Below are 17,267 nucleotides of genomic sequence, written 5' to 3' on the forward strand. Positions count from 1 at the left end.
AATGAATTATTGTGATTTTAAACAAACGAAAGCATGTTTTAGTGTTTGAGTATGATTTGTTGAAGCAGACAGATTGGCAGCAAGAAGTGGAAGTTTTGAACATAAGTTAGAGGAAGCTGGCAGACGATAGGGCTCCATTGAAGAACCAAAAGCTGCAGTAGAGGTAAAAATCCATAGAAAAATGTAAATTGTTTGTTTGCTACTCTTCCATTACATCAGTAAAGATTAAATCAGCTTCAAATGAGGTTTTTATCCATTGTAGTTTTATAGTAGTGGTTTAAGTAATCAGGCAGGGCTGAAAATGAGATTTTAAACCTTTGATACTGTAAGATATTCCAGCCTTCCAGGCACAACATTTAATTATACCAGACAGAGTTTGCTTTCACGTTAATGAACAGTTGTCTGTGTAGACCACATTAAAGAAGAGATATTCACACAGCTGCCTGAAACTGGAAGGGTACTTTCCATGGAAAAACTTTTCAGTCTCCGTGGGCTCCAGCTCAATCTGTGACTGAAAATCAAAGAAGGAATAAGGTATTTTTGTGAGGGACAGCAGTATGTGATGTGGTGTTTGAGGTGTGACTAGGGATGAGGCTGTGGGAGAGAACAGCTCTGCTGCTGTCTGCCGAGTGCCATTTAGGACCACAGCCTTTTTGTGACCTTTGGCAAATCACATAAGCTGTCTGCACCTTGTCTTCCGTGTAAAGAGAATATGCCTCCTTTGCAGTGTTTTGAGACCTAATTAAGATTTTTCCAAGCAATCCAGAACCTCAGATGAAAGGCACGCACAGAAAGCATTATAATTAACAGGAGCTTACCAGCTAAGCTTTACAGCATTAATAGATTCTTATAAATATAAAACCAAATGCTTTTTTAGAAGCTTTTCACTAAATCCCATCCCTAAAAAGCCTAGTTTGTAGATACAATATTTTAAGACTAGTAAAAAGAAGTGTTTATTTTCTTGTACTGGGATATTCTTCTCTGTGTGTATCAACTCACATGCCTTATTGTGTTAGGGATCTGGAGGTTTGGGAGGGTGTGCATCGCTGTAGGATATACCCACATAAGGGAAAAAAATGATTAGACTGCAGATAGTTTCCCATTTCTCCTATAAACATATGTGTGTGTTAATTATTTTCTGTTTTCCAAAGATTAAAAAAAAAACAACCCCAACCTATTTAAAAATTGACTTGGCTACCTTTTCTTGTACCTTTTTTCTACATTTGGCATATTTAAGTATTGTTACTACCGGAAGGAGTGATTGGACTGCTGATGACTTTTAGAGCCGTTCTGCTTATTCTGTTCCTATGGCACACACAGGAGTGACTGGACCTACGGTAGGGTCAGAAGGGCTGTATGACCTGTACTGGAAGGAAGTTGTGGCTAGCTTGTGTTGTACAAAGAGGCTATTGCCAGTGCATGGTAGTTACAGTTAGAAGAAGAAGAAGAAAAAAAAAAAAAAGACAAGTAACACAAGTAGTGGGTGTGGTACACACTATATACACACCCCACAGCACACGCTAATGAATACCAAATGTTTGTGAAAGAGAAGGTGAGCACTTATATACATGCACTTATTTAGTAACAGCACAAGGCCCAGCTGCTGCTGTAGATGAGCATAGAGTTTTATAGATTGGGGCAAATACTTGACGACTGATTATTTTCTGGAATTTCAATTATAAAAATATTACTTACAAAATGGATCTGATCTGCAAATATATTCCGGAAACCTGTAATAGAATTGTGTTTAATGATCTGGGTGGCCTGCTGGGTGGGGCTGTTCTGTATTTGCCTGTAAAACTTGTCACCAGGCATTCTTTCACAGTAGTTTGCTGTCTGGTAGGAAATGTATGTCAAGCAGAATCAATATTATCATTCCTTTTGGCTTGTCTCTGCTTTTAATCACGACTGGAAAACAGTATATATGGTAAGGCACTGAAACCATTTGTTACGATGCTTTTACTGTCTTGTTCAGCTGCAGTACAGCATTCATTTAGTGCTCTCATAGCGTGTCATTTCCGTTTGGAATACAGCACAAGGGAATTCTTATTTCCTAGAAGAAGATTTTGGCAAAATCAAAAGGGAAGTGACTTATTTTTGCCATGTTTTGGTTGGGTTGGTTTTGATTTTTTTTTTTTGGTTTGTTTTGTTTTGGTGTTGGTTGATCAGTGCAATGGGAAATAATTGCAGAGACAGCATGGATAATTGGGTTTCTGGGTTAGGTGGTGTTATGAAGCAACAGGCAGTGATGATCTAGTGTTGTATGATGATGTGATGGTGCAGACACAGTTATTTATTTGCATTATGCTGTGATTTATCACAGTAATTATCACATGAAATACAGGATCTCAGTCCTGAATTTAGCACTTTTCTTGCAGACTTCAGATACTGCTTAGTTTGTCTTGTATGCAGAAGCTGTGCCTTGTTAAAGCACTATTGGCTTGCTTAAAAATCAATAGAGAGATGTGGAAGGAAGAGGACTAGTGTGATAAAATGGCATGTGCTAACAAATAATTTCACAGCTTTGCAGTAAGGGCTAGCTGTGTGCCAGGGTGGCAAATATGATGGATAATGAATACCCTCTGCTGCTGAGGGTCAGCCTCAGCCAAAGCACTGGATCAACTGGTAGAGTTTCTGAGTAAGAGAGGATAAAGGTACAAAAGCACATGGGTTGCGGTTGTGTGCACGGGTGGAAGTACCTGACTTTGGGGAGGCAAAGACTAATTTCCCCTCTTTTTCTACTTACCTTTGTGTTCCGCTCAAGTCATTCTGGCATAGCGATTTTATTGTGCCCTGCAGTACAGGGTGAGACAATTCAGTCCTTAGGAGAAGGCATTGGTTTCTCACAGGGAGAAAGACTGATAAAATAGCACTGTCAAAGTTAAGTCCTTGCTGTGGTTATGCTGTGTCTGTCCTGCAGCTAGCTGCATGAGCACAGCATCAGGAGTTAAATTTGAAGTAGCTTCTGTCTGCCTTGCTTGGGTGTGTGCTAGTAGAGATGCAGCAATGCTAAGAGAGATGCCAGTATCGCTGGCGAAGTGGCTGTATCTGGGTGCTCGTGCCGAGAGGCAGTCCACTGCAGCATCGTGCTGATGGGCCTCACTAATGTTGGCAGGCTGAACACTCGCCAAGCATGTCTGCATGTGCGGCAATCCCACCTCCAGCAGTAGTGCCAGCTGTACCCAGTGTTAGAGGTTGGCAGATTTAACACTGACGTGTTTTCAGGGTTGTTCTTGTGCTATTTGTTTTTCACAGAGAGGTGGTATATAAAGGGATAGTTAGATTGAGAATATTGTTTGTAAACAAACAAAGCAGCCTTTAAGAATAAATTTGTATAATGGTTCTATAGAGCTTATTTGTGCAATTTAGACTTGTTTGAATAAGAAAAAAAATAAAAATTTAGTTTCTGGTGGGCTTTGATTACTGTAATCAACTGTCACCTGAATTTAAATTGTATTTATTATGATTTTGCCAGTTAATATTGTAATGCTTTTATTTATTTTAGTGGCTAATATAATTGAATGAGTATAAGCCCAAAGGTGAAAGCAGTCATGTTAAGTAAAAACTGATTTATCCACCCTACAACAGGGTATGTACTTTGTATTTTAATGATGTAAAACTGATAGAACTAAGATAAATCAACCTTCCAGTGTAGGTTAGGTCTCACTGATTGGAAAGAGCTATAGTATTTGAGAAATAAAACCAGCAAAGGAATATTTATCTCTTCCCAATAAATATTTTAACTTCTGTGTAGACTCTTTCTTTCTAATGTTTTTCTTGTCAGGTGCTTTTTACATTCTTCAGTATATCTTGAGGTATCTTAAAGGTTACAAATCTCTTTTGAGCACTTCTGCACTAGTATTAATATGCTGTAATTGAAAGCAGAAGAGAGAACTACTAAAATACAGAAAATTTTTACCTTGACAGCAGTTAATGCAAATCCTGTAAAATGTAATGAAATAGCTTTTATGTATTTTAACTTAACCTACAGAACTAGGTGAGTAATGTAGTCTTCCTAAAATAATCAGAATTGTTCAAATACCTATTGAAAAGTTAAGAAACACTGGAAAAATCATTACATAAATGTTAAGAACAGAAACTTTACATGAAAACTATGAAGCAGTGTTGGGAACAGAACCTGGTAAAGCATCCCCACATCAAAATTCACTGTTCGTCTGGCTGTGTGAATGGGAACAGATATCCTAGTTGTACATAATGTGGAGTTCTGTATGTGAAGAACTTGCATTGTACATTGCCATTTTTGACAGGTGTAGTGAAGGCCATCCCATGTAACCTGTGAATTCAGATAGGCTACATCTGTACGGCTGGCAATGGCTCTAGGCTGAGATCTGCAGCTGAACCTAAACATGTTAGTGATTTAAGCTACCTGTGTGAGGTCTTGTGCTGTAGTTGAAGCCTGCAGTGAGCTAGCTGACTTTCCAGGCAATGAAGCCCTGGATATCAGGTGGGCGATGCTCAGGTATTGCTGAGGTTCACACCTTGCCCTGTGTACAGCGTGGGTGCAGTATCTCTGCAGGCCAGTTGCTATTACTCTGGTGTTTTTGTAGTATGGCATTTGATCAGGGATGTTGCCAGCTGAAAAGCACAGTTGTCTTTTTTTTTGATGCATAGTGTTTGTCATGCCCTGTTTCTTTTCAACAACAAACTTGTATTGATTAAAAACACTAATCTAGTTCTGCAGGTAATTCCCTTTTCATCTATTTTAAAATACTTTAAATGCATATTTCATCTCACCAGCCATGTAGCTAGAAGAGTCATGCTGACTCCCTCTGTGAATGTTGGTCAATTTATTCATGAAAGCATGCTTTAAGCCAAGAAAATCTGTCTTTAGTGTGTCAAGAATTCCATTTTTTGTATAATTTCCTGTCAGTCCTATTTCCAGTCTTCATCAAGTCAGCTACAATACTGGTGAAAACTTATACTTGATATTCCTGTTTTTGCATGATGAAACAATTATTTAGCCTTTTATGCCTTTTAATATTTTTTTAAATAAAAAAGTTCTTTAGTAATGACTGGAAAACTAAGGAGCTTGAGCTTATAGCAGATGAATTTTGGCAATATGATGAACCAGGGAGTTGCTAGACAGTGTTCTGCTTCTTTACACAGGCAGACAGTGTATTTCACATCGCAGTTTACATTACAGATTATGTTAAGTAGCATATGGTAACATTCTTTGGATGAAATTCTAGCTCTTCTTAAGTCAGTGACAGAATTCACATTGATTTCAAAATCATACTGTCTGATTCATAATCAAAATTTTTCAAAAAATGGTATTTTTGGAAGAAATTGTAGCCTGCAAAAGCCAGGAATGCAATTTGTTACTGTTCTAGTCTTGTTCACTCTCTGCTTTCCTCTAGATGCCACAAGTGCTGTAAACTGTGTTATACTGGGCAGTTTTAGCATGGCTTGGTAAAAGCTCCCAGAACAGCTCTGAAAAGATCATTGTAGTTCCACAGCTCAGCTGTGGTTTTACAGCTCTCATAATACAACTTTTTAAAACAGTAACAGATACGAATTCATTGGTTTCTTTCTGTATTCTTAATGTATAGCAAATCTAAGAGATAGGAGAGAGATTTGGTTGACTTAAAAAATAATGTGATGCAGTTTCATTTGTGATCCTCAAACCACAAAGTGACTGTATTGTAAATTATTTCATGCCTTTGCTCTAAGCTCATTCCATGCAGCTTTGTAATTAGGTCTGTAAGGGCCAAATGCAGTCCAGATGAAATCACTTGCATTCCACCTGCCTGCACTGAAGCAGACTTTGGACTATACATAATATGTGGGAGTAAGTGATAAGATCACAATGAATAGTCCCTCTGTTGAGTAATGATCATGGGGAATTTTAAGAATGCCGAAAGAAAAGCATCTTTCTTATGGAAGGAATTTATTTGTAGCTTTAGGAGACTTAAGTTGCAAGGAAGTTCTATAGTGACTACGCAAACTATTGACTGTATTTCTGTAAGTAAATTAAAACCTAAAAATATTACTGTCAAGCTGTTTCAAGTGAAGAATATATCTCATTGAAATTATAGCAAATTTTCTTTGAAAGGTATATAGACAGAAATACTAAAAAAATCATATAAGGGTAAAATATAAAGTTTTGTCCTTGTCTTTTACTTCTGTCTCCTTGTACTTTTTGTCTTTTATCACTATTTGTTTTGCTTATTGTTCCCTTTTCTGGAGCTCTGCAAAAGATCTTGAATCTTGTTGCATACAAGAGCTCCTCTGAATGCTCCTCTATTTCTAGATCTTGCTTTTATTCAGTTTTCACATAGAATGAATTGACTGATTTTGTTCTCCTTTTTGCAAATAGTTATTTTTTAGCCTTAATATTTTTCCATGACAAGCATCGTTGAAGTGAGTACAATCACGTGCTTAAATGTATGCAAGATTAAAAGATCAAGGCCTTTCTGTGTTGCAGTGCAACTTTATACAACTTCCAAGCAGTATTCTAGAAGTCTTAAGTGAAATTATTGTATAAGGCTTTTGTATTGTCTGTTCAGTGTGTTCTCATCATTTCAATACAAGATACTTTGGACTGTTTTTTTTGTAAGGTGACAGAAGTACTTGCCAGTCTATTATTTTTCTTCCAAATTTTTTTTTAAATTGTTGTATCATCTTACATGTCAACTGCAGTAGTGTTTTTATGATGTTTTCTTCTATATAAAACTTCATGGAATACCATAGTAAACAGCAATCATCCATGGTGGGTTTTGTGGCATTTTACTGGTAACAATTACAAAATGAAACAGGGTTAACATAAAGTCTGAGTAAGACTTAATTTATCCATTGAAATTGATGGGAGCATTTAGGTGATGAATAATAATTCATCACTTTTATAGTGAGCTTAGAAATAAAATCTGAGCCAAAACTGTTATTAAATGAAATGCAAATTTCAACTGTTTACATCATACAGTCCAACCACTTGGATAAAGGTACATGTTTGGTTCTGTAAGTTTGCATATTTCCTTTATAAATTACACTTTTTGTTTCTTTAGTGTTATAAACTATTCATATCTCTACATCAAAATGAAAACATCATCATAGTTTAGTTTTTATTATTGATACTGGAAATGTTTAACTTAATGTTCTTAAGAATGGAACTTTTTTACTCCAGTTGTATATTAAATGTCTGTATGTTTTTATTCAGTTCTAAACAGGACCATTGGATCTTAGATCATGTATATTTGTGTGTGTTCATGAACTCTTACTCTAATAAGAGGCCTCCAGTGCTGAAACAATTACCAATCAAACGATATGAAAATATTCAAAGCTCATTTATCGTGTATAAGTTCCAAGGGGAACATATTTTAAAATGGGAAACTTCGCAGAAAGTTCAATGAGATCCATGAGTACTGTGTTGTTACAGTTGAATCTTGTACTAGCTGACTTGAAAATATAAATAGGACAGCATTATGTGCACAGTTGTGAATACTATTGGGACCGATGACCCATCAGCCATTGGGCCAGTAGCAAACTTGAGCTGACTGACTTAAGTAGAAGACATACTGTTATGAATAAATCACCGCCACAGTGGTTTCCAGTCTTTCAGAGCCTTCTTCATGTGCATACATCTAGAAGTGTAAATACCCAGACTCTCCATTCTGCAGTTCAGAATAGACAACTTTGTTAGAATCTTCAACTTTTTTTAAGAAATCAACATGTTGCTTCATTAGAAAGGTCTTGTCACCTTCCAGTGGTGAAGGTTATCAGCAGAAAGACTGCTCTTTTCAAAAAACTCTGCTGGTTGAGGCTTGGCGACATTGTCAGGTGTGCAGATTTTCCCTATTCCCAACCAAGGCATAGGAATTGAAAACAGACTTTGTCATAGTTCATACTTGTTGTGAGGGTTTTTTCCAGGAGCCCTCTCATAATACGTTGTGCTGTTTTGCCAGAGGTGACCTGTAATACATGTTTGTTCATCCATGGGGGATGGCAGTGGTGGCAACTACCGTTAACAGACATAGCAAGATCTTCTGGGGGAAAAGAGGTCCTGCCACAGAGCACAAGGGGTGACATTTGAGGTCCACTTCTGAGTGACTCCTATAGACTGACTGTCCAGGCAGCATCAATGCCTCAGCCTTGTGTCAAAAGGAATAATGTTGGCAAGTAAATAACATATGATTCTCTCATGCTTCATCTTGCTGTTCCTAATTAAAATAATACCTCCCCTGATATTTCTGGTTGAAATAGAAATGAGTATGTCTTTACTACAGATTCTATTTCAAGAATTTTCAAGAACTGAGTATACACAGTTGAAATCAGTGATCCTACTCGTGTACGTAACCTCGGTGTGTGTCCAGGTGATATACCAGTTTAAGCCATAGTGCATGTGACATGCAGAATTGAACCACCACAACAACACACCATTTTTGAAATGTTTCTGGTAAAAAATAACTCAAATCTGGCCTGTGTAAATAATATGTGGGAAATTAAATTAGTAATTCAATTTAGTCACTTGGAGACAAACCAAAAGCAAGGAGTGAATAGAAAAATTGAAGATAGTATTCCACTGGAAAAATACAAATAGTTACTGTCACTTCTTTATTATTCACATAAGAAGGAATAGCATTTCTTTCAGGGTTTCTTCTATAAGAAATTCTTGCTTTATTTCCTTAGCAAAACAAGAAATAACACTAAGTAGTATATATATAGAAGTCGTGATAAATTCTTTATTTCAATCATCATGAGCTGAAAATGGATGCTTACAACTCTCCAAAATACTTTATTATACTCCAAACAACTTATGAGAGCCGTTGTATTCTTTTTTCATTCAAATTAGCAATGAAAGAAGGATACGTTGGAGAAAACATTTTATTCTGAGTACGAAGAAAAAGGAAATAAAATAGAAACACTCAATGAAAAATATGCTGCTTATGTTACTGATATTATATAATTTTGCTGTGACTTAATATTGTCACAACCTTTTCATACTGTCAAACTCTGACCTCATGAATTATTTCGCAGCCACACTTTACCCATCATTTTCTGTTTTCAGTTTTAATCCTTAAGAACACAAAGTAAAAGTTTTGGGAATCATCACTTTGTATTTCTGCTTAATTTTTTTCTTTTCAATCCTTCACAGAATTGTGCTACTCAGAGCACACAGTTCATCAGCAATAACAATTGTAAAAAATTATTCTTTGTATTTTCACTGGTTGCATGCTAGTTAGGGTTTAGCACTTAATTTCTATTCCATGTGTACATTTTTTACCTTTGAGCACAAAATTTGTGTTCATTTGTAAGAAATACCTGTTTGTTTTGCTGCTTCACCACTTCTGTTTGCCTGGCACTTTGGAAAGGATGTCCCTTGAACTCTGCTGGACTTGGGAAGCATGGAAAAGGTCTAAGGACCTTACTACTGGCACCTTCTGAGTGTGGAGAAGGGAGTGCCCAGTCCTGTTGTACTCCCCCCAGCGTTGGCAGATCATTTTGGCACAATGATTTTAGTGTGGCTGCTATGCAGTGGCAGCTTTGTATTGCTCTGGAGTCGTTGGTGAAGGAATCGGTGATGCATCTAGTAACAAACAGTGGGTTTTATCAAGCCAAATGAGGCAGTTACTGCTGTGATCGAAGTTCAAAGTTTTTGGTATTATTTTTTTTTGCTATTTCTCCCTGTTGCTGACACAACCTGTTCTACAGAAGGTTCTGGTTTATTTTCTGCGGCAACTGTGTTCTTCTGTTTGACCATTCTGCAGATCTTTGTAATTGGGGTATATGCTGATATTTTTCTTAAAATGGCCTTGTGGTTTTGGGTATGTTCCTTATTTTACATTTTAAATGTTCTAATGTGAACAGAAGAAATAATGTAAAAGAGCACCTACAGTGCTGCAGGAAAGAGGAGTGATGTGTAACTATCACTTCAAGATAGAATGAGTTCCCACGAGCTCTAAAGACTTGAGGCTACAGAACGAAATTGTTGCTTTGTTACTTTGAGTAAGCATATAGATTTAAAACTTGAGTCATTTCAAAGAGGGATGTAAGGGATTTTGATGCCAAAAACATATACTGGAACATCCCTAGAATCCAAGGATCTGTGTAACAGGGGTGTGGCCTTGGGCCCACAGGATTAGTGTTGTGCCTGTCTCTGCAGAAAGTAGCTGTAGGAGAAAGCTGTAAGCATCTCTTAACTGCTGCAGGCTTATGCAATTTAAATTTCTTTAGTGAAGCAGTCATCTTCAGACTGAGTTTGCTCAAATAATACCAGTAGCAGATGGTTGGGCTTTGGAACTCACAGGAACAACTGTGTACATACAGGTGCTTACTGTGTTCAGGTGAGAAGGCTGCATACAGGCAGGTACCCTGAGGCTACAGCTAAAATCAGTGTGATGACACCAAACTAAAAGGAGAGCTTTTCTTTATTCAGGAAGAACCATCTCTCTGTACCCTTTAAATTAATTTCTTTTACCCTGCTTGTAGAACCTCTGCTACAGTTACTGACATCAGTACAAGGATCCCCACTGACAAATGTGAATCCAGGATTTTACACAAGCGTTGTAATCGCAGAGTCATTTAGGTTGGGGAACACCTTTAAAGTCCAAACATTAACCCCCTAGGACTGCCAGGTCCCCCACTAAACTATGTCCCTAAGCAATGGTGGACAGGTCATTGATCGCAATACATGTGTACACCAGAATTAACATAAAGATGCCAGAGTCAAAAGAGGAGCAGCAAGTGCAAAGTCTAGCAAATAGTTAAAAGTTTTTAGTTTTCAGTTTTCCATGTATTGCTCTAGATGTGGCATATAACTGCATGCTGATTCTTAAAATTTTGTCATTTTGAATACTTTTCCTCACATCATTTTGGGTGTGATTTTTACTGCTCCTGTTACAATCCTCTGCAGAAGTCAATGTTCCTTACAGTGGTAAAGCAGCTTGAAATCACAGCCTTTAAATCCTTTAAAACGTTAATCCCTAGTTTCCAGCATTTTGTGAAATGCCAACTGCTGGTAGTGTGCTGCAATTAAAGCACACATAAGGCAGTGCCGAAGGGGGGGAATTAATATCTGGCCTGCATGAAATAGAAATGTGAGAATGCAGGTACATGTTGCCTTGCCTTGTCCCAACTCAATTTGCTTTTACTGATTACTCAACTATAATTTATTATTCCCTCAGCTGTGCTCATGTATCTGTCAATCCAAACCTTAACCTGTATCAGTGAACTGAGTATAGAAAATAAGAAAAAAGAAGAGGTAAGGTTTGCTTGGGGGGTTTTTTCCTCCTGAAATCATTTTAGTCTCACAAACAGCTGCACAAATGCAGCTGTGGGAATAGGATAGCAGCAAACTGCTGATTAACTTAGTTATGCACAAAGGTGGTAGGAACCTTGTGAAATGTCTTTGCCACTGGGGAATGGTAGCGGTCAGCTTAAGATGGCACCTGATGAAGCAATCTCCTTAAAATAAGTACCAGTGTTCCTGTTCCTTGTGTAACTCATGTATGTCGTTTGGACAGTCTTCAGAGGAAGCTCATATCTGCCCAATGCAGGTGTTTGAACTTGGATGGAACACCCCCACACACACCCCCCCCCCCACACCCCCTTTCCTCTTGCTTGCTACGGGGTTTTTAGGAACGACTCTAAAACCATGGCTTCTACTAGGTGCCAAAGTCAGGCAGATTTGATCAACTTGATTTGGCCAGAAATACTTTGTGGTCATAAAAACCTATCAAGACCACTCTTCTTTGGGAAAAGTAAACAGTACTACTGTTCACTCTCCTTCCTGTATCTCCATCCAGCAGTGTTGTTGTGAATGCTGGCCGCCTTTTAATCTTCCAAATGGTCTAGAAGTCCTTGTATTATGGCAGAAATTACTGCTCTGCCTGGAATTCTACTGCAGTGTTTCCAGTCACAGTTTTTTTGCTACAGCAACAATTAAATATTTCAACTTTTAGCATATTGTACAGCTGACTAGCTACACTGGGGACCAGAAAGATTTTGTCTTGTTGGCTTTGGTAGTTGTTAGATCTAAACATTGCTCCATTATTTGTTACTGTGTTCTCTTACAGCAAGTGAATGTTTGAGTTTTTAGAAACAAATAGAAAATGTTTGCTATTCCCTCCCTTTTGGGTTATTTTTCCTGGTCATATTCTAGCAGCGCCATTCATGTTTGAGTAGGTTTAGGTGTGTTTCTAGCCCCTTTGTTGTTGTGTATTGATCAAGTCTTCAGGAGCAAGGTCCACTGAGTACAGAGAGAGGTGGAGAGGCTCTGCAGTGGGAAGCAGGACATCCCAGCAGCAGCTGTGCATTTGCTCATCGTGGATTTTTTTCATGGCTTCAGCTTTAGGTTAGAGGTAGACAAGCAGAAGTGAAGCAAGGGTCTGTATATATCTGTTGTCCCTATTATAGCAGTGGTGAAAAGGGATTTATTAACAGTCTGTTGGTGTGGTTGGTAGCTGGGGTGGCAATACATGCTCTCAGGTTGAAGTGGAGACGAATTCTGTACTGTCTGATTCCCTCTATTATTCAGCCTCTATGCTGGAGGAGCAGGGTCTGACAGTTCTTTTGTGTGTTGAACTAGATTGTTAGTGCCATTTGTGTCTTTGCCGTTGTGCTGATTTGAAGAAAAATAGCATGTAAAAGTGTGCATGTAAATAACAAAGGGCTTAACCAACCCTACCATGTTGTAATTTACATCTAGCTATACGTTACTATTAAGTAGCAAATAATTAGTATCAAAGTCAGTAATCTGAAGGGCCCAAGTTCTGTGGTTTCCACTGGGTCTGGAAATTACTTAGTTGAATACTGGCATATATAGTATAATCAGCAGGTTTCAGTATAGTGACTTAAAAATTATATGACCTGATTTAAAGTTCAGCTTCACAAAAATAAGAGAAATTGATTGCTTGATGTACAGCAGGCCAGCAGTGTGATTGTGGACCCATTTATGTAAACACAAACTGAAACTTACCCTGTACTTCAAGTCTGATATTGTTGATAAAATTAATCATCTAATGTATTATCCTGCAGCTATGCACATAATTCCCATTTGACAGTCCATTAGATAGCTCTTTTTAAGTAGGTCCCAGACTGCATTTGGCACCATGTGATAACAGCCAGGCTTCAGTGCCACGTCTTGTGAACTGCTAGTAAATATTGCCAATCAAGTGCTTTATATATAAAATATTTGTTTTTTCATTACCTTGAGAGAAGCAAGATTTGAAGAGGCAGATGGTAACTTTTAGCAGGCTAACTGATGAGACCAGCAAACAAGCTTTTGGACACAGACCCTTTTCCAGGTCTCTAAAAAATAGCTCTGATCATGCCAATTAACTATTTGTGTGTCCTGTCCTCCAAAAAGATTTGTGGCAATGGTGTTTGCAATTCTTTTTTCCTTGAAAAAGGTTGGCTGGAGATTACTTGCGAAGTTGCAGGGTGGGGTTTCCTCATGGAAATAGGGATTAAAGAAGACTTGAAACTTCCCTATTTGGTGCTGCTTCTCACAGGAACAAGTGAACAAAGGTAGAAGCAATTCCTGGTTTTGTGCCTCAGTTTCATATAAGCATAAACTTGCTTCTTTCAGAGAACATTCACAGAAGAATCAGATGTCAGCCTCTGTCCTAGGAGCTGTTGTTAGTTCCCTGACAAATAAATCTGTTTTTATGCTTGATAGGCTCACTGTGTGTTACCTAATACAGGAATCCATTTAATGCAGAACCGGGGTTTGGGTTTTTTTTTTCCTGCTTTACAGAAAAGTTTCAAGTAAAATTCATAGCTCTATCTGGAATTATTAGAGTTGCCCAGCTTTGTCACTGAATCTGGATATGAAGTAAAGCCTGTGTTGAAGTCCATTTATAGACTTTGTTATGGTAATAGTGGTACCAGTTGTCTCCGCAGATCTTTTCATATATCATTAGCATTCATTAGCCCTTACCACAGTGTATTACTTATTCCTTTCCAAAGATCAACAGACTTCTCATAAATAATTCTTTTACTTTTAAGAGAACTCGGAAAATAGTACAAAATTCTCATGTGTGCTTCAGTGAAACAATTTTTAATGGTATTAGCATGTAGTGTAGACTGCAGAGCATGAAGAATGTGAACAACCCCTCAATATGGTTGTTAAATCAGGTCACGTTTGTGTTTGTGTTTACCTAGTGCTTGGCTGATATTGGCACTTGGTTGACAGCAAGCTGGCAGGGATTTAACCTGCATTAGGCATGGGCGATGTTTGCTTATCGAAGGGCAGGAAAAAGAAGTGACATGTCATTTCAGCTCCTTCTGCTAACATGGTATGGCTGTCATATCAAACTCGGCTCTTGTGGATTGTGTTTCATGACTTAATGTGAGGGTAGGGTTTTATGTCTTCATTTTCAGAATTGCTATTTTAACTAGTCCCTTTAAAGCTTATTTTTTCCTCTTATCTCACAGCTCCATCTGCTGTTGGTGCACTTGGTTATATTCAATCTCCATCTTCAGTTTTCTCTTAAACGCATACACAGAGCTAAAAGCTGTTTACACTTTTTGTGTGCTCTTGCTGTTCAGTTCTTCCTTTGTCCTCCTTAGTCTCCCCCAAATTTCTCTTCTACTTCCTTCTTGCCCCTGATTTAAGTGCTGTGAGCACCATCATGACATTGTGACTGATGGTTTTAAGTGTTCCTCTGATCTCTTTGGGTCACAGATTGGAGACTTGCATGAGGGGGTTGCATGCCAGATGCTTAACATTTATTGGGAAAAGCTTCTTATCCGTGCACGCATCTAATTGTTTCCCTAAATTCTTACAATGTCACATTCCTGTTACTGTAACAAACTTGCCTTGATAAATGCAGTCTTCTTTCACCAATTTGAAATGATTCCACAGCTTTTAGCATGCTCTTTTGAAGGTGTCATGGCCCTGATTGCTTCTTCCTCTCCCTGCTGCATTGTACATCAAACATCAACTGCCCTTTTGTAGTTTCAGGGCTCTTCATCATGATTCCCAGTGGCTGTCACCTGTGCTTTGTTTCTCTCAGTAGTAAGAAAGGTACTGTCACTCCTGATCATTCCAGGACCTAAGCATTTGTCATTCATTTTTTCTACTCTAAACTCAAGTCCTTTATAGTCTAATTTTTGTGGCCTTTTGCAGCGAAAAATGCCACCATAAAATGTGACAAGCTGCCTTGTTATCCTTCCTCAGGTCCTCATACAGAGGGAGTTCCTCTCTTTACTCTAAACTCACTTTTTGACTCTTGTGTAGAAAGTATTATCTCATTATTTCCAAGGCCTCTCATACCTCTCCAGTTTAGCTATGTGTATCTCTGGCAACTTTTCCCATGAGCTGTTTGGGACACAGAATAACTTTGGTTCGGTTTTGGTACTATGCCAGACAAAACAGCATGTGGCCTGACTGCAGTTCTGAGGTGTTATGTAGAAATACAGATGATGATAGCATGCCCTTGCTAAACATTTTAGTTGCAATAACCTGTGGGTGAAACCTGGCCACGTGGCAGGCAGGATACTTAGAAACCTTAGGAATAGCTGTGCAGGAGTATCATTCTCATATTTTGTAAAGCTCATGCTCTGCTCCTGTGTTACTGGAGCTCTTCTGTTATGCATTCTGAAGTGAAATCTTCCCAACTTATGTTGCTCATCTAAGGAAGACATGAAACACAAACAATTAAAATCAGCTAGCATTTATTCTGGGAAGATATAAATGTGGCAGCACTGTTCAGCTGCTCCTTTGTGATGATTATTAATCATTCAGGATGCTTTCTGAATGTTAAAAACTGTTCTGGCATGGTGCAGTGGGGAATGGCTTGCTTCCTCCAGAGCTTCCAACACTACTGGCCACAACTTACCTTTTTCTATGCAAAGTTATATAGCAAAATCTCTCCCATGGAAGATTTAACGGTGACATAACCAAATCCTGTTCTGAATGTTTGTCTTGATACTGTACTTTTGGGGACTGTGGGAGGGGTGTTTTTGCCAACAGTGAGATCTAGCAGATAACACCAGGTTTTATCCTAATCATGTCATTTTATTGCTTCACAGAAGGAAGAGTTTCTCAGCACATCAGTCTAATTAGACCACTGTTTATCCATCCAGTCCAGAACTGCTTTGTAAGTTGCTTGCTCATAAACTAGAAATCAGAGTTGAGTAGAATTTGCAAATGCATTGTTAATGGATTCTCTCCCTCTCTCAATATGTCAGTTTAAACTTTCGATCCACTATTATATGACTCAATCAAGCGTGTGTGTGTGTGTACGTATATATATATATATATAGGTATGTGTCTTGGCTTCACATTTATTATCCTGTAGTTAGTAAAATGAAACTGATCAAGAGTATCAGAGAACAAAGAGGCTGTTACTTTGGCACGTAATTTCTAGTCTTACGTGTTTCACAGCAGTATCAGTGTATAATATTTTAAAATCTCAGCATGCTGCCATCTTTCACTGGTTTTTGTGGAGATGTCAGACTGTGAACCTCATCAGGAGGCAATTTTATTTTTGAAGAACAAAGGAAAACACACACACTTTTGTATTGTAGTGTAATCGCTGCTGCTGCAGTAGCACATATATTACAGAGACTTGAACAACTTGCTGACATTGGACGGAAGGTCAGGGAGCTGGTGGTGTCACTGAAGTCCTTGTAACCTGATCCAGTAGCCTAAGATAGCCAAGACCCAAACGAGACAGCTTTATTAATTGAGGAGGCAGTTTGGGGAGCAGTGGGGAGTGACTGTTAGTAGTAGTTATTTCCACAACAAGAGCCTGCTTAGTTTGTGAGGGAATAGTCGGCGGTCATGACATGTATATGATCAGCTTGTAAAAAGGAACTTCATGAAGTGGCAGGTAGAAACACAGTTCTGTACAGCAGGGCTACTTAGGCTGCTGTTAGGGTTCCAGAAGCACTCCCAAACTGCAGCTTAACAAAACTGTGATGTAGCTTGTGCACTTGCCTAGCTCTTGGTTCATACTAACCTCAGTAATTGTCATGACAAAACCAAGCCAACAAAAAGATCAGCCGAATGTTCCATCTAGTCCTTGCTCTTTCTAAATGGGAGACATCTTCATGATTTCATTATGAACTGTGTTGCCATGGATGAGTGTCATACAACACTGGCAACAGATGCAACTGTTGAGGTGCAAAGCCTGCAGACTAGTAAGAAAGACTGGATTGCTGTCCTACACTTAGTGCTTTTTTTTTCCATGTAAAAAATCCAAGATTTCAAGTCCAAGGGAAAGTAACTATTCATCCAGGCAATTCCTTGTGGTGTACCTCAATGTCTTGCTCCTTAATGCATATCTGTGTGTTATGGGAGCCCG

The 17,267-nt window shown here is 38.4% G+C and overlaps 1 protein-coding gene across 7 annotated transcripts in view; it reads left to right on the forward strand.

The window, feature by feature from the left end:
• Nucleotides 1-17,267, forward strand: part of PLCB4 (phospholipase C beta 4) — a 208,597-nt gene that overhangs the window by 59,716 nt on the left and 131,614 nt on the right. For 4 of the 7 annotated variants that reach the window (XM_055816320.1, XM_055816321.1, XM_055816319.1 and 1 more), the window contains one exon: nucleotides 15,991-16,058. The exons of the other annotated variants lie outside the window; for them this stretch is intronic. The gene's annotated coding sequence lies outside the window, so the exon portion shown is untranslated. The remainder of the gene's footprint in view (nucleotides 1-15,990; nucleotides 16,059-17,267) is intronic. 7 annotated transcript variants of the gene reach the window in all.

The sequence above is a fragment of the Falco peregrinus genome, chromosome 11 (genome assembly GCF_023634155.1).
Source record: "Falco peregrinus isolate bFalPer1 chromosome 11, bFalPer1.pri, whole genome shotgun sequence".
Lineage (NCBI taxonomy): Eukaryota > Metazoa > Chordata > Aves > Falconiformes > Falconidae > Falco > Falco peregrinus.